The sequence below is a fragment of the Leopardus geoffroyi genome, chromosome A2 (assembly GCF_018350155.1).
Source record: "Leopardus geoffroyi isolate Oge1 chromosome A2, O.geoffroyi_Oge1_pat1.0, whole genome shotgun sequence".
In the NCBI taxonomy this organism is placed as follows: domain Eukaryota; kingdom Metazoa; phylum Chordata; class Mammalia; order Carnivora; family Felidae; genus Leopardus; species Leopardus geoffroyi.
In genome coordinates, this window is record NC_059331.1 from 93789871 (window position 1) to 93812602 (window position 22732).

The window sequence follows — 22732 nt, forward strand, 5'->3', positions numbered from 1 at the left end:
TGGGTTTGCCTAGAACTTGGAGAACAGAATCCAATATTCCTAAGAACCCTATGCTAGGCAGAATGATGCCCCCTCCCACCCCAAAGACATCTACATTCTAATCCCTGAAGCCTGTGAATGTGTTACACGGCCAAAGGACTCTGTAAATATGATTAAATTAAGCATCTTGAGTAGAGGAGATTATCCTTTACTGAAGCCTGGGTTCTGATGTGAGAGACACCAGAATTAAGAACCCCTAATCCTGGGGAAAATAGAGCAACCCTACAACCTGGCTTCAGGCCAGAGTCATTTCTGTCTTCTTCTGCACCCCCAAGATTGTGATAAACTATTGTAAAGTGCTAGAGGGAAATGAAGGAGCAACAAACTCCATAAATACATTGTGGGGAAAGGGTACAATATTTCTAAATGATTCTGGAAGCAACAAGAGCATACTGTGTAAGATCTTTTAGCTTACTCAGGAAACATGGTGAATCGAGTATATAGTGAGAAACATGGCTGAGTATAGTCATGAGACAGGGAAAACAAAGGGACCCCATGAAAGAATAAGCTGGTTTTTCCCTCTGCTTCTTTTCCTACTTCTATTCTTGCTAGTACCTGTACCCTCACCCTATACATGTTAATGTATGTCCTCCTTGCAAGGAACAAAGAGATAATGGTATCTCTGGAGTCTTCCAGCACAAGAGATGATGTATCTAAGGAATGATTGGGCAGAAACATCATTATAGCAGGATTCTTGCACAGAGACCAGACACCAAGGCTTTCTTTGTCCAGGGAGCAACTTTATCCATTGTGCCATCACAGGCTCAGTGGGTTCGTACCTGAAAAACTTAGCCTCAAATGTAGTGGGATTTAACATTTTATGTAATTTCTACTTCGTTGTCTCCTATATATGGTGACACAGATAGTCTGTTGGACACACTCCAAATTATAGGGTCGTGTCAGAGTTATGCCTATTGATTGGGCCATGTTGCACATTGCCTTCCTTTGTTCTGAGAAGGCCTCCACCACATTCCTTACAGAGGGGCTCCACCACATGATGTGCCTGTTCCAGACTACTGGCTTCAGGGAATAAGTGACTTATTGATAGGAAAAGATAGGATTCAGTAGGCAAAAAGGGATAGGCTAGGGCTTAAAGGTCCCAGCGTGGGGAAAAACACATATTTTAAAACATTTCTTCTGGGGAACCTCTGACCTCCAGCAAAACTCCCTCAGGCATAAAGTTCCTCTTAAGAATATAATAGACACCACCTACTTGCCCTCAGGTTTCCCTCAGGAATTTGACAAACAAAAGACCTAACTAAAAATGAGTAGACCATAAAAGGTTTAACCCAAAGGAAATCTATGGCCATAGACCACCCCCCATACAATTGAAATGAGTCAATCAAAAGGAATGACTAGGCTTACAGAGTTACCTAGCCAATTAGGGTAGAATCTGAGGAGAAATGAGGGGGGAAAATGGGGAGTAGGGGGCTCCAACCAAAATCCTACAAAACATATGCCTATAGTCAGGGGCATTCACCTTCGAATGCCCCCTCTCTATAAACAGAGTTTCCATACTATTCTTACTTTCTGATTTTATACTCCAATAGACTTTTGCCTGTTACTCATTTTATTCTGTGTCCACCTCTTCATTCTTCCAAGTGGCAATACAACAAATCCCAGTAATGACATAAAGAATCCTGAAACATTATGAAGGTCACTTGGACCCTGTCCAGGGTCCTAACTTGTTCAGGGACCTAACAAGTTCCTGGATGCCTGAGAGGACATGTGCACCAGATCACAATCACCAAAACAAACCCCAGACCCCAAGCAAAGATCAGACTCATGCTCCTTTCCTTTCTGAGTCTCCTGGACACTCCATCTGTATCTGCTCTCTTTATCTTCAATAAACTCTGCTTTCACCTCCTGCTGGCTCGTTTGATTTCCATCCTGCATGAAGCCAAGGACCCTCCCGCTGGTCCTGTAGGACACCCCTCTGGGCCCTTAGACCTGGCCTGTCTGCGTCAGTCAGAAACATCACTGAGTACATCAGGAGATGCATTTTTTATTTTTACTTCTGGACTCATTTGTGAATTTTATGTGTCCTTGTTATAGCAGGTTATTTTTTCTAAAAGGTCCAAGTTTTGTCCTAGAACCAGCAACTGATAGTTATTTCAAAACACAATGAAACTTATTTAGAAATAATAGAGGAAGGACAATTTTAAGTCATAAAATGGGACCTAAGTAAAGAAATCTGGAAAAAGTCTTCAATAAATCATGCAATAGTGTTGCACTTTTAACATCCATCTCTATTAACTTGATCACAAATGTGCTCACAAAGTATACTGGATAACAAGAAGACTGATTTCCTACTAAATTTCTCATAGTGAATATGAAGTGTTTGCTTTTTTTTTTTTTTTTTGTAATGTTTATTTTGGGTCGGGGGAGAGCATAAGCAAGGGAGGAGCAGAGAAAGAGGGAGAGACACTCTCAGGCAGGTTCTGCACTGTCAGCTCAGAGCCCAATGCAGGGCTCCAACCCATGAATCATGAGATCATGACCCTCAGGTGAAATCAACAGTTGGATGCTTAACTGACTGAGCCACAAGGTACCCCCTAAGTGCATCCTTTCTACTTTCTCCTACTCATGCCTAGAGTAACATTTGATTGAAAGCCAGGTCATTTCCTCTACATGCATAGCTATATACTCCATAGATGAGGGATGAAAGAAAACAAACCTTTTTCTCTGCATATGAAGGGGAAGAGGACAGAATGGGTCCCCTTGAAAACAAAATAAGGCTGAGTAATTTACTCTAGCCCTTTGGTATATAAATCAAATCCCTCTGGGAGCCAAATACTCCCAACTTTTGAGATCTAAAGAGGTCTCCAAGGCCTGGGCTTCCTTCCTCTTGAAATGTAAATATGTAGACAGAGCTCTTTAGTCTCCCCAGCACCCTAGGGCTTACCATAGGGTCCTGGCTCAGGCTGTCCCCATTCTGTCCTTAGGATAATAAGGGATCTTTTGAGATCAGAGCAATTTAACTAAAAAAATGGCCATAGGCCTAATTCTCATGGAATATTTCTACAGGTAGTAGAAGCAAACACTCCCTATCTCTGTTTTAAATAATTTTTACATAAATTTCCATGTCCAGAGAGGCTACGTTATTTTGCAGGAACATTGAGAAATTCAGGCAAGTCTCATTTCCCCACCGCTAGAGTGTGTCAGAATTACCTGGAGGGTTGTTAAAACTCAGATTGCTAGTTCTGTCCTTAGAATTTCTGATTCCATGATTCAGAGGTGGAGCCTGAGAACTTGCATTTCTAACAAGTTCTTAGGTCATGCTGATGCTGCTGGTCAAGGATTCTGAAAATCACTGGCCTATATACTGGTCTTAAGTTGTTACAGGTTTTATGGACCCTGAAATGTATAAAAACTTAAGAGCCCTAGTTTGTAGAAATTTAAGACCAGTTATAAGGACTGTAATGGGTCTTGACTTCATCACTGTACAGTAAATCTTCTGACAGTGATCAAATATGACAGAGTTAATAGTTCTCTACTTTACATCAACTGTATGCCTGAGATTCAGTTTGACATCATAAATAAGAAATAAGAATGTACATAAAATAACTACTGATTTAATTGGAGAATTTTCTAAAAAAATTAACAAAACTCAACTTGCTCTTTAGTGAACTACTGACAGACGAATCTTTATCTCTGGTCAATAAAATTTGCACCTGACTGTGCAATGTCTGAAACTATTTATACACTACTGGCTGGATAATTGTTATACATGTATAGAAGTATTATCAGCAGCCAGTGGCTCACTTAAGGATACTTGAACCTTATTCATAGTATCACCTTGCCCAATATATTGACTCTGTATGAAGCTTCATTTTTTTCACTGTAACTAGTCACAAATCCTATTTTAGAGTAACAACATTAATCAAATAGTTCTTGAGCATGTAATTTACCAGTGTGAGCCTCTAATATACTGCCATTTTCTGAAATTGAAAGATTAAGAAAAGTTATGTATCAAAATTTTGCCCCCCAAAACAATCTCCCTTCTGTAAGAAGGAAAAAAAACAACAACAAGAAATTGTGTCTTAAGTTGCTTTTGTTTCAATTCTAGAGGTCAATTAAACTGAAAGAAAAAGTAATTAAATATGTTTTTTCATTAGTTTTAAAAGCGTATTTAACAGGTCGTATCTTGTAATAAATCCTCAACCATTCCCTGAAAGCCCTCAAAATGTTTCTTTATACCTGTAAAAATATCTCCTGAGGAAGCTGCTTTCCTCTTGCCCAGGTCTCAGAAAAATGTCTTGCAAAAAACAAACTAACCTCACCTCTTCAGATATTTTCTGCCAACCCCATTGATTTCACTGAGGGCTCCTGGGTTTGGAGAATAAAAAGCAGCCCAGATGGTTTTGAAAAGTAGAACTAGGATCTGACTTTTAAGTGTCTAAATTAGATGAGCCAGACGCATCCTACCCTCTACACTGAACAAAGAGGAAATCAACACAACTGACTCGTGAAACTTCAAAAGCCTGCCACTGTTACTCAAGATACAGGTTTTCCCACCACAGAAAGGAAACTGCATGTATCCGGTTATGGCAGAGCTCTAGAACAAGAAATAGAAGGGACAGAAAAATCAATTTATTGAACACTTGGACCCAACTTTGAAGTGCAATGCAGCACAAGCATCTTAGCGCAAACTTTTAACAAAGGTCTCTGATCAGCCTTAGATTGTCCTTGGCTATAATACAGAGCAAAACTGGAAGGGATCAGGAATTAGTGATTATCGACCAGTTTGATCTACACAAATGTCCCAGATTTTAATCCAAATCAGAGATAAATTGTGTTACCTTTTTATGTGAAAAATTCCTCTAATGAAAAGTAAGCGAGGCACACCGTAGTGGATCATTTTCAGCACTGCCTGCTGAGATTATTCAGTTTTTAAGATCTTTTCCAACCAGCTGCTGAACCAGTTTCCAGTGAGCTTCCTCACCAGACTCACAAATCCTTGGAGGTTGGGATTATGTTATGTTCATCTATCTAAAGGGTATGGAACTACCTGGCACAGAAATGGTGGGCATTATTGAAAGTAGGAGTGAATAGATACATAAAATGTCAAAGAAGTTAGAATTAGGACAGTAAAGCAACAAAATTGAGAAATTCCAGGAATAGGATTTTTCAGTATGGTTTAAAATAGAAGTTGCACAACACTGGGAGATAGGGTAAGTTTTCGAGTCTCTGATTTTTAGTATTCTACAGACAATCTAAGGTCCCTTTAATTGTAACCCTAGTTCAGGGAGGGGGAAAAAAAAGAATTTATAAGAAATTAGAATGTAATATGTGAGGTTTTTTGTGAGTGCTTTAGGGTTTCTGGTTTTTTTTTTCTCAAATTCTATGGAAGCCTTCCTCCATCCCAGTCATCTCTGTGGAATCCTCTTAAAGTTATATTTGCAGTACACTTTCTACCCTAAAATATCCTGATTGAAATGTCAAATTCACTCCCCTTAAAAAAAAAAAAAAAAAGATATCTAGATGCATGTGTACACACGTACACACAGTTGTCCCATAGGAGAGAAAGAGATTAACATTAAAGGGAAAATGAAATCGAAAACAGGAGATAGAATTGAAAAACAAGGACATATTCAAAGATTATCATAAGGAACATTACCATTATTATTGATTGTAGGCCAAGGATAATAAGAAAAATAACAAAGTTAGTTTAGCTCCAGGATTTAGAATACAATGAATTTTTAAAAAATAAATACATAGCTATATAGTCGGATGCCTACAATAAAAAGCATTATCAGTATTCACTGGGGTACTTGTACTAAAAACAATTGTAGACTTGTGTTTCTATGATCATTATGAAGAAGCAGTCACAAACCAGCATTGAAAAGTATTCTGTTGGTCTGACCTCAACTAGGTTTCTTAATTGGTACATCTGAGAACTATTTATTTATTTTGCTGCTTACTGCTATGTGTAGTTGAATAAAATATCTCCAAATATTTACAGAGATAAGTAATTTAGATTTGTTTTGTATTTGTTTTCTCTAGTAAGTATAGTGAAATATTAATGATGTATCAGAATACTATTTAGCATAAAGAAATATAATTGGCATTAACTAAGGATTTAAAGTTCTGATTGCTACCTAGCCCGGATACCCACTGTCTCACTCTATGTGTATTGGTGTGTGTGTCCACTAAGATTCTGGTGCCTTGCAATGCAGAGAAGCATTGGTAACCACATCATCAGTACATCAATCTTATATAGTGGAAACAAACAAGGCCTGGGTTCCCTTCATAACCTAAAAGAAACTTTAAGGGGCACTTGGGTGTCTGAGTCAATTGGGCATCAGACTCTTGATTTCAGCTCAGCTCATGATCTCACAGTTTCTGGGTTCAGTCCCCACATAGGCTCTGTGCTGACAGCAAGGAGCCTGCTTGGTGTTCTCTCTCACCCTCACTCTGTCCCTCCCCCACTTGTGCATGCTCTCTTTCTCAAATAAATAAACTAAAAAAAAAAAAAAAAAAAAAAGGGAAACTTCAGGCATTATTTGTGTTCCTTTGTATGCATTTGATATAGTTACAATGTATGTGAAGTATTTTAATGGAATTAATTCAGTGCTTATTTTAAAGGTCTTATTTTTAATTTTTTCCATTTTCCTTACGTTATAAAATATGTATTTTTCAGAAGAGAATCATAATTAAAAGTTTAAAGCAAGGTTTTTATAGCATTAAAAGAGAACTAGTTATAAATTAAAATCCTGAAATATATGTAAGAGAAAAATATTGAATTTGTTTTTTATAAGCCTATTTTACCTTTCTAAGGAGGGTGGCCTTTAGTAACTGAAAGGCTCTTTGTTTGGTGAACACAGGGATGGATGTGACCATTTAAAGGAAGGAGCTAAGCAGAAACTGAATTGTTCTTTACAGGAAGAATGAGAAGATTTTCTAAGGAAATCCAAAGAAATTCAGTGAAAATCCAAGAGGCAAAGATATGATGGCCAACGAACTGGGATACCCTCCTCCCACACATGTTATCTTACCTCCTTTCCCTCCCCCCATATCTCATACATAGTGGCTGGGGTCAAAAGAGATTTTGAAAAGCCAAAGGTTGAAGAGGGATTCCAACCCATTTTCTATTTAGTATATGGTACAAATCCTCTCCTCCTTTTCCTTGTCATCATCAGGAATCTCTACATTGCTCAATTAACACTCCTATTTTATTGTTTTTTCTTATGGTATCCCACAAAGAGGGATGAAGTAAACATTGGCACCCAGTTTTGTGTGTGTTAGGGAGACTCTTGATTTTTTTTTAAAGAAACTGGTTATAAATGACTAATAGATATGAAACAGAGGCAAATATGCCTGAGCCCTGTTCTGCTTTTAATTACATATCGTGAACATATACTTATACATTCAAATATACACAGACCAAATATTTTTAAAAGACTGATGCAATGTGACAAGCTTATTAATTCATGTCACGTTTATAAGAAGTTTAATTATTTCATTCCAAGGTCTGGGCAATGTCAATGTAATCCACCAGGCTGGCTAATACTCTGATGGTTTGTCAAGTGTTACAATTTGATGTATCAATTTTAAGTCTCCCTATTTTGAAGAAAACTAGCCATTTTTAAGGAAATTGAGTTGTATTTGAAAATCAAACTTGGGGCTCCTGGGTGGCTCAGTATGTTAAGCATGTGATTTAGGCTTAAGTCATGATCTCCCAGTTTGTGAGTTCGAGCCCCGTGTTGGGCTCTGTGCTGACAGCTCAGAGCCTGAAGCCCGCTTCAGATTCATCTTCCTCTCTCTCTGCCCCCTCACTCTGCCCCTCCCCTGCTCAAGCTCTATCTCTCAAAAATAAACATTTAAAAAAATAAACAAAAACACTTAAAAAAAAAAAAAAGATCAAACTCAAGAGTTTTATAAAGCCCATCAAACACAGATTCCCAAAAAACAGAATTTGAAAACAACTTTGCTAGGTCATAGAGGGCAGTAGGTAGTACAAGACATGCTACCTTCCTTTCTCTTTGTTCTGTAGATTTCAGAGTGTATCAGTTAAAAGTATGGACTCTCAAGACAGTGAACCGTGAGATCATGACTCGAGCTGAGATCAAGAGTGCATGCTTAATCGACTAAGCCACCCAGGCTCCCTGAATTTCTCAACTTCTCATTGCTTTACATTCTCCATCTCTAAGCTGGAAATAAAAACAAGACTTATTTCATAGGGTTCTTGTACAAATTCAATGAATTAACATACATCAAGTGCTTAGACTAGAGCCTGGCACATTTTAAGTCCTATATTTATATTCTTAATTGATTAAATAATCATAGTCTCTAGATTTATGTTCTATGGGGACACTTGTTTCCATTTTCCTTTCTGCCTGCCCTAGGACTCTGGCCTGCAGAGTGAACTCCTGGTGTTACTCATTTCCTTAGAAAGAGCCGTTACAGGGCCTGCTACCATAAAGGGCAGAGGCTTACCCTCGGCACAGAGAACTCAACAGTCTTAATCTTATGTGATTTATATTTAAAACATACCGTAAAGATAAAGCTACCCAATTATAAAAGATAAGCAAAGGTAATTGAAATTTGTGTCACCAAGCTACTCCAGAATCAACTTAACCTAAAAGGGAATTAGTGTATTAAGTATAGAATATGATCATTAGAGTATCTCTCTGATTTAACATGCATGGTATGTCCTCAAATCACATATTTCCCACTCCATCGGACATAAGCTGTTACATACACAGAATGTTTTATTTGGGGCAGGCAAGTGAACCAGTGCTGACAAACCACAGAGACAAATTCAGAATTGAGTAGGACAAAAGGCTTTTCAAACAGGGTTCTCTTCCGGGCTTTGCAGCACAGCTATCAAAAAATCTCAACTATCTCCTGCTTGCCTACTTCTGTCCTAATTGTGGACTGGAAGACTTGGAGGAGCCAACAGCCATCTTTTCCATCAGTTAGAAAAAACCTTCTTCAGGATGAAATCCATGTACAAAGGAATGCAGTGTCAAGACATAGAGAGGAAGGGAAAGGCGGAGAGAGAAACCTGATATTGCTTGAGCCCCTGGATACAGCCAGGTCTGAAGCTGGAAGAACTCCACAATCTTTCAGATATATAAGCCAATAAATCCCATTTTTTACAGAGGCTACTTGGATTTTTTCTGTATCATGCAACTAAGAGTTCTGCCTATATGCATGCCCATCTCAATAACCTTACCGTGGTCAGCAATTTAATTGATGAATAAATAAATGATCACTACAAGTAGTTTTCCAGAACACATTGATAGGAAAAGAAGCAAGGTACAGGTCAACGGTATTACAGCTTCTCTGAAGAATCATGGTCTCCAAAGTCCTTTTCCTCACTCAAAAACGTAGGTAGCAAGTGAGAAAAAGTCTTGAAAGATTGTTCTTTCTTCTTTTCCGGCTTCCCACCTGCTCTCACATCGCTGTGATGACCCTCACTGCTCTCAGCCCCACCAAGACAACTGGAGGCCTGCCACATAACTGCTGTTGCATCCAGGGTAAGAATCTCCACAGTAAACTCCCATCCTGGTTAGGAGCCGGGCGGTGGGCACACATAGCTCCTAAAAATCTGTGAGCTGGGAGTATGAGAAGATGAATGTGTCTCACAAAGCATTCCTAGGCTTTTCTCCACAAATGTGCCCTTGACCTCTCTGCCCCTGGTCTGGATCACACAACAGAAGAACCAAGCAACCAAGCACCGCTCGGAGATCTTGGAAGGCAGGTTTATTTTACATCGGTGGGCTCAGAGATCACTCTCCAGAGGTCTGAGTCCCGAGCATAAGCAGAAGGAAAAATTTACAGTCTGTTACTTCTGCATTCCACATTAGTAGTAATTTGGCCCACGTGGCAAGCAGGGTGGGACAAGAGCCCAGAAGGGGAGTCCTCGGTGGGGGACTAGAATTGCCCTATCAGTCCTGTCGGCCATCTTACAACAGATTTTTCCCTATCACCCTCACTACCATCAGCAAACACACCATCCACTTTCTTTCAGGAAGCCTATGGGCTCTCTTCCTTGCCCTCCTGACAGCCAAGGGTTGGTTTCTTTGTTTTCCTGTTTGCCAGGGAATGGCTGTAAGAAGCCTGTGCCTCAAGCCCCAAGTCCCAGGTAGGACTGAGGCTCTTTCTCTTTTATTATTTCTCTACCCATCCAATGCCAGGTCAGAAAATTCAGCCCCTTTCATTTTTCCTTACAGGCTATTACCCTTTTCTAGTCCCTACATTTAGATCCTAAGCCATGTTCACAAGTATTATTTTCTTTCTCACAACATATTTTCTTTCAGGTGCTTCTGCTATATATTACTACAAACATCCATATTCAACAGTGAGTGATGGGAAGGAACCTAAAGTATTTAAATGGTTCCTGCTTTCAGTCCGAGTGTAACCGTAAAGGAAGGGAGGGGAAGGGGAAGGGGAAGGGGAAGGGGAAGGGGAAGGGGAAGGGGAAAGAAAAATAAAACAATCCCGAAACAAAAGTTTTATTTCTTCCATTCACAAGCTCTATGACTTTGGAGAATTAAAATTCTTACAGCCACACTTTGCCTCTCTGTAAAATGAGACAATCATGCTTACCCAGAAAAATTCATAGGTTGCTAAGAATATCAAACTGAGAGAGTATATATATGAAAACACTTAGTATACCAAATGTTTCACATAGGCAAGGCACCCAGACACATTACCTAACCCATAGTGATAAATGGATTGTTTCTTTCATTATACAGATGTAAGATTGAAAAAGCAGTCAGCAGGCAAGCCAGTCCCAAAGCTGTCATGGTTTGTGTACCCTGCTCCACAGGTAATGGTTTGTCCACTCTCAGAAAATCCATTGGTCATTTCCTGTTCCCATATCAGCACTGATACTCCTCTCTGGGGATAGGTGAGAATATCCTATATTTTAATTTATGTATAATTAATTTTAATTAATGTACATATAATTTGCTTTTCCCTATATACTTTATTTTTTATTGATTTGGGTATTATCACTTTCTAAAATACCTTTTATTTTCCCTTGGTGGTGATTAAATGACTATTTTTAGAGCTAAATATAATTTTCCTAAGTACAATTATAGGTAACAGTAAAGGGCATATTACCTGAGATTCTATTTACATTATATTAAATATGATTACAATAAATGCCTTTGTAATGGAAATGAAATGTTTTCTTGGCATAATGTATTGTCCATCTAATTGTTATATGTTTTCATAAATTCTTTCTTCTCTCTAAAATACACTGGTATAAGACATTAAACTCAATTTATGAGCTACCAGAATTTCCTCCAAATCCACAGAATCTAAGAGTAAAAGAAAATAACAGAACCAAGTATTTTCAGCCTCTTGTCCTATTCTTATGGTTTAACCTTATGATGACTGGAAGCTTCCTAAGGGCAATATTCGTATCTGATTCATTGCCATGGTCTAGCACATTATGTTGCAAGTAGAGAGTGGTCAACATTCACTAACAGAATAAAATTTCCTTTTGTTTATGTTTCTGAGTTTGTTTGTTTTTTTTTTAATTTCTACAACTGAGGACACAACTCGTTATAGAACAGATGAACAAGGAACCCACCTGTTTCTACAAAAAATCACACTAATGCCACAGCAAGCTAAATGTTTGTGGAGGACTAGAAAAAAAACCTGCGTTGAGTCCAGAAACCTGGGTTTTCAATGCTTTTTCACAATCACTGTGGATCCTCAGGCAAGTCTCTTGGCTTCTCATAGACCTCCATTTTATTATCTGTCAAGTGACGTTAATGCCTACCTCATCTACCCCATAGGGCTGCTGTAAGACCTAAGTGAGATCTCGTGTTATGGGACCTAAATCTTCATCTGGTCCCTGAATGAGAGCAAATGTGACTTGTCACAAGCAAAGATCTGTTATTAGGCAGAGCACAACATCTTGACATACTGGGAACATGCTTTGCCTTTGTTTTTGGAAGTTGGTAGAGGATAGGTTTTATGGGTTCTCTCACTGCACCCTAATACAATGTAGCACCCAGAAACCTGATTTATAATCAATTCTATGTAGTCATGGAGTAACATGGTCTCCTATAACTCAGGACCACAACTGGGGTTTAGGTTGAATATAATTTTGGTAGTCACTCAATTGATATTCATATCTTTGTATGTGTTAGGAAGAGGAGTGCCAAAATAGTCTAAATAAATTGGAACTCTGAACAAAATATTGGTTTGTAATATGCTGCTAGAATGTTAAGGGAGAAAGTTTCCAGTAAGCTGTTTTTGTTGGCCTCATTATACAGTGCCCATCATTCTGCCTTTCTGTATGTTCTGGTCCTTGTGGTTTTCTACTCAAATATCCGGGAAACAGCAAATAGCGATGCTCCCTATAGTAAATAGGAGTCCATAGAGCTTTATCAAGTACCTGCTTGCTCATATAACAGCTCTCAAAAAGTTACTCTGGAAATCTCCAGACAAGCTATTATGCTTCCCACATCTGTTTACTGTCTGGCTACCAGATGCCAAGCACTGTACTAAGTGTGAGAAGGCAGAGATAAAACGTGACATGCCACATACTTTAAACTACTAACTAGCCAGGCTATTATAATATGAAATAATAATCAGGACTATTTATTGATCACCTGTTAAGCCAGGTGCTGTTCGAACTTCTTTGTATGTATTGGCCTTTTTCCATCCTTGCAGTAGTCCCGTTAGGTAGATACTGTTATTACTCCCACTTTACAGATAAGAAAAACAAGAGGCAGATGTGCAATTTAGCAAGTAGCAGATTGTTAGTATGGATTGGAACTGGATTAAAACCAGGTGCCTGGGAAGAGAGGGCACACTGTCAACCTCAGAGTCCTGTGGATTGTAATTATCCCTCCCTTCTGTCAAATGTTCAACCTTGGTCCTCAGGGGCATCTTGTCACAGCCTACAATTCATCTTATGACTCGTATGGAGCATGAAGGGGTGTATGTCAATAAAGAGAAAGGCAAGTAACATGTTCAGTGACTATTGACAGCTTTAGATAAAACAACCCAAAGCGTTTGGTGTCACTTCTCCTATTTTATAAATCAGGAAGCAGAGGCTTATAGAAACCTGGGCTAATCTCATTCTAACAGTCAGGAGGTGATCTCTTTCAAAACCCCAGAGAAGCTATAGACAATAATGTAAATCAAACTCCCATGACAAAACTTCAGCTACCCATAGAACAATATTGATCATATTGTTCAAATTACCACTTCCACACCACAGCTAAAAGTATACTTTAGAAAGGACTCAAGAAGGCATGCGCTTGAATAGCAAATTATGTTACAAATCAGGGTCAAGTCATAAATTCAACTTTGGTCACTTTTATGGCTTTTCTACTCCCGGTGATTGTAAAGGGTTCTCAGGCCCCTGGATAGGCTACCAGTTTCTAACACTGCTCCTTGTTCATAGACCAGGGAGTTGTCTCTGGAGTACACCAAACTTCAGCAAAGTCAGGTTTCTAAGGCAAGATGCCTCATACCCAAGATGCTAGTGCTCAACCTCCCGAGGTCCTATACCATTCAGGACTCCAGAAGGAGGTAGAATCACATACAAATAGTTCAACTAAAAATATTTTGATGAAAGGAATATTTACAGAAGAATGACCATGATTAAAGGAACCCACAAGAGAGGCTGAAGCTCCCAGAGGCTAGCAGCAGAAGGGAGTCAATTCCGCCATGAGGCCTAAAAGAGCAAGGGGAGGAAATAGTTTTATAGGAGCCAGTGAGAGCCAGACAATGGCGGAGGGACTGTTCCTTTGTTCCTCTCCTGCCATGGTCTCCCATTAGCTGAACCTGGGAAGAGCACAACATGTAAAAAAGGGCAGTTGACAGAGGGTGACAAGCATGGCTCTTTGCTGAGGTCCTGCCATTCTCAAAACGGTTCCAAAAGTGCCAGTTAATAGAATCCTGTCCATTCCTATCCTTCTGGTCTCAGGGAAATTATTCCTATCCTAGGTTGTCTTTAACTCCAGGCTGCAAATTTCATTTTCTCTATTAAAGGGAAAAGCTAGTCTCTCCCTCAAGGGCCTGTATATCTCTGAGGGTTATCTCCTTGATGGCACCTGAAACAAAGTAAGTTGTTAATAACCCACGGTACAAAGAATTTCAGAACAGAAATACCTGTTCTTTTGTCCTAGTGAATATAAACATTTGAGTGTTTTTGGACCGGGATTCAGATGTAAATCAAACCTTCCCCTCCACTCTCACAGAAGTGAGGAGACAAATTGGCATCTCTCAATGTGTTAAAACTATCATGCAAGAAGATTTGCAGAGGGCTCTATTTTCATAAGGGTAAACCGTTGAGCCTACACACAAGGTAAGAAGCTCATGTGGTAGAACTTAAAGAAACACTCAGAGGGATGATTACACAGTATACATTTTCCATGAGCTTCCAAAAGGTGTTAAAACATAAATGAATTTCACAAAACTCTCAAGTACATCAAGACTTTTGTTGGTTGACTTTCTTGAAGCCCTCACATTTTCCTGCAGAGTTGGTAGCAACCTACCATCTTAGGTGTTTTACTTGGCAATAAATTGATTTTTACCAGTATTTTGAAAATGATTAAACTCCCTTCTATATGGAAATACACACAGAGTTGGGGCACCTGGGCAGCTTAGTCATTTAAGCCTCTGACTCTTGATTTTGGCTCAGGTCAGGATCTCATGATTCAGGGGTTGGAGCACCACGTGGTCAGTACAAAGCCTGCTTGGGATTATCTCTCTCTCTCTCTCTCCCTTTCTGCCCATCTCCTGCTTGTGCACTTGCACACACTCTGTCTCTAAAAATAATAAGTAAACTTAAAATAGAAATACACAGAGGTAAGTTGTTACCATCTACATGTAACTTGCATTTGGAACTGAAGTACTAATCACAATTCAGGAAAAAGACCAAGAGAAAAAAGTTAAGTTCTCAAGGGATGTTACCAAAACCAGGGTTAAAGTCCCCAGAATTTGAACAATACCTTGAACAGTTGCAAGGGTTTCATGTTCAAATATATACTTAAAACTGAAATTATAGATCATGTTTCCAGTTTTAAAAAGCAATATGGCCTTTTCTAACTATAATACTCCAATATACTAGATAGTCTATATTGGTATATTATACACTAGTACACATTGGCTATTATATAGTGGTATATAAATTAGATATTAAACACCGACAATATTCCAATTATGTTACTCCAGTGGCCTCTTATTCCATCAATAGAAAAGGCCTTAATAATTTATAAATTTATAAATAATTATGCATAACTATCATTTGCAAATATCAAAAGGCAAAATATCAATTTAGGGTGAGAACCATCATATATGTGGGTAGTGATTTTAAATATCTATGTGTAAAATAATATTTCTTGATAATTTAAATTTTAATTAGAGGAGAAGAGCAAGTGTGTCAAATCTTACATGATTGCTATCCGTTCATCTCTTAATAAGATGCTCACCAAAGCTCATACTACCACTCAATTTGAGGTGTTTTTTTTTTTGTTCACTTCTATTTCTTATTCTAAAGCTATTTTCCCATGTCTGTGAGGGTTAATTTTGTTAAAGTGATATAAAATGATACCTAAGTCCATTTAATAGGATACACATAGGCTTTAATAGATCACCAATGCTGACTGGCTGAAAGAACATAGGCATCACTGCCAACTGCCAACTCCTGAGCACATAGACCAAGGAAAAGCTGGCAGCCTCAGTAACTATTTCAGAAGTTAATATTTTTTGAATTTGTACAGTCAATTACCAGTATTCACTGTAGTTATGTCCTATAAAGTCACCATGAACGCAAAGTAGCAAATACTGAGCCACTGATCCTAGGGAAAATATAGGGTTAGGTTTCGGAAAGTCTCTGATCACAACATTTTCATCAATCAACCAATACATAACCTTATTCTAAGAATGTTTGTGCTTAAAGACTCTCGCTTAATACATATTGATTCATTTCTATTGACCTCATGGCCAGGTATGTATACAAGAGAGAGATTCCAGGGACAAATGGCAATAGCATTTTCTGGGAAAGGCTGTGCAACGTGACATACGGGGCAAAGAGTCATGGCCAAAAGCAAAGAAAATATTCCCAGAGAGATTCTGTGGGACTCTGGGTACAGAGCCAGGTGCCACAAATGGTGTATGTAGACTGGAGAAGAGGCCACTTTTCCCTGTTCTGGTTACTTCTACTGTGCACAACCCAGCAGTACTTCTGTGCCCTGAGGATGGCACGTTCAGGAGCATCTGGAAGCAGCACCTTGGAATAAACATGACTCTTCCCAGGGTAGTCAGGAAGAGTAGAGAGGCTTCATCAAGCTTCACTTTGTTCAGTGAGAAATAGAACAAGAGGAGAAGACCAGGTAGGAGAAAGAGTGATACATTCTGGTTTGGGGAATTCATCCCTACCTAGACAGACAATCATCTGGGGATAAGTAATTGGGGACATTTAGAAGTTGATTTTCTCACAAACAGGACACTGGAAGTTTGTACTATCATAATTTGGTCCTTCAAATAAACACAGAGTTTCTTTACCTGTGATATGAAGACAAAGTTGTTCCTGGTATGCAATGGTCAGGACTGAGAACAGGACTTTAGATTTGGCAAAGAGAACTTCACTTCTTAAATATTGAGAGTCCTGTTGATGGATTGTTAGATCAGACAATAATAAGTTGAATACTGGGGCACCTGGGTGGCTCAATCGGTTGAGTGACTTCAGCTCAGGTCATGATCTCATGGTTCATGGGTTCAACCCCCATGTCCCGCTTTGCACTGACAGTGCGGAGCCTGCTTTGGATTCTTTTTCTGTCTCTCCCCCACTTGTACCGGCTTTCTCTCTCTCTCTCTCAAGAATAAATTAACATTTTTCAAAAAAGTAAAAAAAAAAATTATAAAAAGTCAGATTGCTGAGAAAAATTGATCTAGCAAATGATATTGTTTAAAGAAATTTGGCAAAGCCCAAAAAGATGCATCTACTGACTGACAAGAATAGAAGAAATATTTTACAATTAAAATTCAGAGGATTCATTTACATATCAGAGTGACAAACAGCAAGTTGTTGATAAAGGAGGGTAAAAATATCAGAAAAAGGGAATAAAAAATAATTATTGGATTATCTTATCAAGTTTATGTATTTTAAACTTGATAGAATGGCACAAGGATGTATTCTTCCATTTATATATTCACTCATCCAGTGTTCATGGGGCACGAATTTGGGCTAAGCATAGTGATACTAGAATGAAAGAGACAGAATCCCTGACTCAGTGGAGTTAATGGGTCACAGAGCAATCAAGAGGCACATACAATGCAGTGTTAAGGTGTTGGGATACTGGATATATCTGGCCTTGAGGCAAGAAGCAAAGATACCTATCTCAGTTGTGAGATCAAGGAGAGAATGGAACATGTAACCTATAACCTGCACAAAGGTAGGGGTGATCCAGGAATGGAGAAGGAAAAAGAGGTTTCTGGATAGCAAATTTGCAGTAGGTCAGAGGGGTGAGGGCAAGGTAGACTAGAACAGGAGGACAATTGGTGTTTCGGGAGGAACAACTCCAGGCTTGATGGAGAGAGAAGAGTTGGGGAACTGCGCAGGGGCCATGGGAGGCCCTGTAAACTATATTAAGGAGTGTGGATGTCATTCAAAGAGCAAAGGGAAGCTCTTTATGTGTTTTAATTTTTTTTTTTCAACGTTTATTTTTATTTTTGGGACAGAGAGAGACAGAGCATGAACGGGGGAGGGGCAGAGAGAGAGGGAGACACAGAATCTGAAACAGGCTCCAGGCTCTGAGCCATCAGCCCAGAGCCCGACGCGGGGCTCGAACTCACGGACCGCGAGATCGTGACCTGGCTGAAGTCGGACGCTTAACCGACTGCGCCACCCAGGCGCCCCTTTTCTTTTTTTTTTCTTTTTTTTTTTTAATTTTTTTTTCAACATTTATTTTTATTTTTGGGACAGAGAGTCCTTATGTGTTTTAAATAGCAAAGTAACATAATCAGATTCAGGGTTTAGAAAGGTCACTGTCTGCAGCTTCATCACTGCAGTTTTCTAGTTACAGAACTGTGTTGAAAGTGATCCTCTGAAAGTTCTGCATGTCAGGAGAATAGTCTGGTTTAATACGTATTTTGTTAGTAACTCACCATCAACCCTTGAGAGTGTTGTTGAAGAGTAAAGGATCAAAGTGAAGAAGACACTAGTGGTGTCTAGTCTGTGACTAGAGTCACAATTAAATCCCAAGATTCCCACATACTGAGGAAGGGTCAAATGCAAATACATTTTTCTGATAGATTGCTACAGTAAAGCATTTTTTTCACATTCTCACAGCAGTGTGGTGTCAAGTTTTGCAAATTCCCATTATATGACCCTCTTATGACCCATTATATGATCTCAAAGTCAGGTCCCTGACAATGAAAAAAAAATGTAGATAAGCCAAATTTTTACAATATATCTGCCTTACACAGATCTTGAAAGGAAAAGTAACAATGCCCTGAGTTGTCTTTAGGAAATTTCCTGATGCTGGGACCCTGGTAGATATTCTTGGATGTCGTCCCCTGTCCCATGTTCTGTGTTTTTGTTTTTCATTTGACATGAACTGTTTGGAAGTGTGGGTATCAGTATGGGCAGCTCACGTAGTTTCACAAAGTGAAACTACTTGCTGGAATTTTTCTTAATTATTCAAATTTGCTAATTAGTTCTATGATCCTCCTGTTAAAAGTTGCTAGGAAACCTTGATACTTAAGGAACTACACACGTATGTGATGTGTATGGACTAGTGGATTTAACAAGACTTTTCATCTGCATTTATGTTGTGACTCTCTCCCTTGTACATCACACTGACCCTCCCTTTCTTCACTTCCCCACTCACACACATGCACCGATGCAAACATGCACACAGTTACATCAAACAAAATATTTCTACAGAGAAACCACAAGAGTTGGAAATCAAAGTATTTCTATCATACTCCACTTCTAATTAGTTGACTGTGATAGAGGAAGGGAACAGAGCTACCCTTAAAACTTTGCACCACAGATGTTTCTTCTACTTCCATATTGAAGACTGAGAGCCACAGTTACACATGTAGCCAGTAATAATTTGGATATAGAAAATTATAGCTTAGCAAACTCTTTAGGCTGTATTCTGTATGTGTATATACACACTTCCTATAATATCTGGACCATCTCCAGAATGTTTTATGTGTTCTTAATCTTTAGACCTGCTTTTGGCATTTGTTACATTATGAATATATATGCATTTTTGGTTTAGGCTTGGAAACTTTTAGTTATATCTATTATCTAAAGAGAGATTAACCTAAATGCTCTTCAACTCCAATAACCATTGTGTTTCCCCAAGTAGATATAAGCAACATTTTAAAAGGGTCCCCATTGTCCTACAGAAGCAGATAAAGATCTGGTAGCTGTGTAATAAAATTTAAATCATCTCTGTGGAGGCACTATTTTGTTACACACCAGTTTATGTTTTAATTGAAGAAAATAGCTGACAAACTAAATTGTTGCCAAAAACATTAACAGAGCTGCTATTCTTGGATGAAATTTTATTCAGGTAATTTTGGGGTTTTTTGTTTTGTTTTGTTTTGTTTTACCTACAATGTACTATTTCCCCCTTTTACTGCTGTAAGACTTGACTAATACCCCATAAGAGTCGGACTGGAAAAATAGTAACAACCACCACCACAGATTTGATGTTAACCAAGTGCCACTCCATTCCTCACTCAGTTTAAATATAAATACAAATTCCTTTTCATAACCCACAAGGACACACCTAATCTGAGCTTGACATCCTTACTTTGTGTTGCATCTTCAGGCCTTGCAGATTCTGTTTCCTCAGTCAAGGATACTCTTTTCCGTAACAGGCTGAAGTAAGGGGTTAAGGGTGAAAGGCTATTTTTAAGCTGTTATACTTCAAAGTTAAAGGTTCACCAGTCTGATCATACTATCTCATGTAAAGTACCATAGTTGCCGTCTATATCTATATCCTGTTATTCTTTTTTTTCTTCATAGTGATGAAAATAATTCATGAGTACATTTTTTATTTGCTTTTTCATTTGTTTTTTTTTTAAACAGACTGTAAGTTCCACTGTTGTTTCCTCATGCTTTACCTTTGTGTGTGGCATACAGTAGGTGTTCACTCATATCTGTTGAATTAATAATAAAGGGCATTGTTCTAGGCACCTCTTGCATAGTACTCTGCCTGAGGATAAGAAAAGTGACGCACAGGACACAACGTGACATGCATCCTGTTTTAGTAGTTAATGGGCAGCATGGCTGGGATAGAGGTGCCACAGGTCTCACCCCAAAGCCTTTGCTGCTGTGACTCTACCATGGCACCTCTAAGTAGGAAGGTCTTGCAATGATAGACCGGGAAAAGATGGTTTGGCAGGAATAATCTGCAGTTGGATTTCAAGCTCTTCTGACTTGTCTATCACTATCTTGCACTGACAATTCCCATTGCTGTTTCAGTGTGGACCCTAATCTATATTCAGTCATGAAAACAGGAAGGCTTTGACTACATTTTCACCCAGAGCTTTGCGCTGGGACAGCTCCCGACACTTCCTGACCTCCCCTGGCCTTTTTGTTCTCTACTAAGGCTGAGGCAGCTCTGTGGATAGCCATGCCCTTGGTCTGAATCAAACCCAGGGGCCAGTAGTAGGTGGATAGGGACACTAACTGCTATGCAGTGACATCCCCTCATTTCAGCATTAACTATTGGCTTATTTACCAATTTCCAAATGATGTTTATTCATCAAACTAGATTATCTTCTTTCTCATTTTCATGTCCTTTCCTTCCCTAATATTTAATGCATGGACCAGGGGCATCAGCAAAAGCAAATACAGCCTTGTGAGTGCAACGTGACAGGGTCAGGATAAAATCAGTTTACTAATAACACTTAATTCCATGGATTAAGGATATAATGAATGATATCTGACAATTATGTGTTGAGCTATTCTCAGGCTTACGTACATCAAAGAAAACCAGAGTTGGACAGTAGTTAAAGCTGTAAAACCACATTTTATTCAAGAACTATTACAATAAGGGGGGGAAAAGACTTCAGCACAGAACTGGGCTTAATTCCAAATACTGCATGAACAAGTGGGGGCTCATAGGCAAGGAACAGGGTGGGGGTCTGTGGATGACAAAATTCATAAGAGGAACTATCAGGTATTAGGGAGGATTCTGGCTAAACCAGTTGGACAGGATTTTTGGTGGAAGAAGACCAGAGTGATTGGATACCAAGGGCGGCAGATAAGAAATTTGATTGCATTTTGAGGCAAATCAGTCATCAAGAATGAGAGAGTCATGTTAAACTAACATAGCAGGATTCTTGCCATAACTGGGCAATGCAAAGACAAACAAGGAAGCCCAGAGGTCAAGGTCTAATCAGGAAGAGTTCAGAGGAGCCTGACTCAGGTTTGGTCAAGGAAAGAGTCTGTCACTTAGCTTGCATTCTGTAGCAAGAGAAGGGTTTTCCGTTTCATAGTTTCCAACAGTCTTGATTCTATCATTTGTCTTTATTAATTTATATAAGTGAAATAAAATTCTTAGTGTACTGCGTATGCTTGGCCACTGTGTTAGTTATTTTAATTTTTTTTTTCAATGTTTATTTATTTTTGGGACAGAGAGAGACAGAGCATGAACGGGGGAGGGTCAGAGAGAGAGGGAGACACAGAATCGGAAACAGGCTCCAGGCTCTGAGCCATCAGCCCAGAGCCCGACGCGGGGCTCGAACTCACGGACGGCGAGATCGTGACCTGGCTGAAGTCGGATGCTTAACCGACTGCGCCACCCAGGCGCCCTGTGTTAGTTATTTTAAACATGACAAACCTAGCTCCTGGTCATTTAGGGTCTATTTCAAATTTTAATTGCTGTAATCTAAATATTCTTGAAGAAAAATTGTTAATTTTATGCATAAGCCACAACTGAAATTAGGCCCCCTAATGAATAATTCTGTGGATCCTAAGTTGCTAGCATCAATATGCTTTCCTCAAAGTAATTTTATTTCTGGGGATTCCTAGTTTCTCTATTACCTGAATCTATCAGGGACACAGGATACACCCTGGCCCACCTTCCTAGCCACAAGCTCTGGTTTAAAGAGTGGGGATATGTGTTTCTTCTCTCTCAGAAGACCCCAGAGCTGCTTTGTTTGTGCTCCTCCTTCACAAATTTCACCATACTTAGGTGAAAGAAATACTTATCAAACCCAACAAGATAGAATGCTCAATACTTCCTTCTCCCCATGACCACAGATGGCTATTCAACTGATAATTTTCACAAGCAAAAAAAAAAAAAACAAAACAAAACAAAACAAAACCAAATAAAACCTACAAGGGGCCTTTCATAGGATAGACACTCTGCTCTAAGGTCAAAGTGGCAATACCTCTTTAAACCAGTTCCGTATTTTATAAAACAAAGCTTATGTTGCATGTACAATTAAGGTTTAAAGGAGTTCTATGATAATTCCTTCATAGGAAAAAAAAACCCACTCAAATAAAACAACCATCTACTAATTTTTATATTCAACATAAGTTGGTGCTGAATGCCTTTTTTCCGAAATTATAGGCCTACATATACTAGTAGTCATCTAAAAAGCAAAGAAGTAAATACAAAATCTTATTAAAGAAAGTTACCTCGTATTATAAAAGGAGTCCTCATAAAAAATTCAAGCCTATTTCCTAGATCAATATCTAAGTGCTCTCATTTCAGATACACCACCAACTGGAGTGTGA